General features: G+C 30.7%; 1 protein-coding gene across 1 annotated transcript in view; it reads right to left on the bottom strand.

Annotated features, from left to right (window-relative positions):
* LOC119594533 (protein pigeon-like) overlaps nt 1-472 on the bottom strand; it is a 22146-nt gene that overhangs the window by 15862 nt on the left and 5812 nt on the right. The gene's annotated exons all lie outside the window — the stretch shown is intronic.

Here is a 472-nt window from a genome sequence, read left to right as displayed (position 1 = left end):
TCATATAAAGGTGCATAGAATATTTATCTAAATCTCTTATAAGAAGAAAGGCCAATACTCCATTCTTCTAAAATTTCATTTTGCGTTACTGCTCTCAAAGATTTTCGTAAATCTTCCAGAGGGCAAAGGCCATTTTTTTTTCCTTCTTCTTCTACTTCTCCTTTTCATCTTTGACTTTTTTTATTATCGTTTTTATTGCACATACTTTTGAATCTAGAAATCACTAGAAATGTACATCGAAAACGCTTACATATCTTTTCCCCTTGCCGTGTCTTATAGCTACTCTATTACTGTAAATCACCAAATTCTCATGACAAAAGTTAATATTTCAGTTAACTATTAAAACTGTGGACCACAACTACAACACCTTTATTCAGAGAAAGCAAATATGGTTGTTCTATCATTTCCTTTAATTTGATTAAAAGGCCAATATAAAAGAAACTATTCACTGAATAGCATTGCCTTAAACATT

This window comes from Penaeus monodon, chromosome 34 (genome assembly GCF_015228065.2).
Source record: "Penaeus monodon isolate SGIC_2016 chromosome 34, NSTDA_Pmon_1, whole genome shotgun sequence".
NCBI lineage: Eukaryota > Metazoa > Arthropoda > Malacostraca > Decapoda > Penaeidae > Penaeus > Penaeus monodon.
The sequence above is the reverse complement of the archived record's forward strand: the minus strand, read 5'-3'. Positions and strand labels throughout refer to the sequence as shown.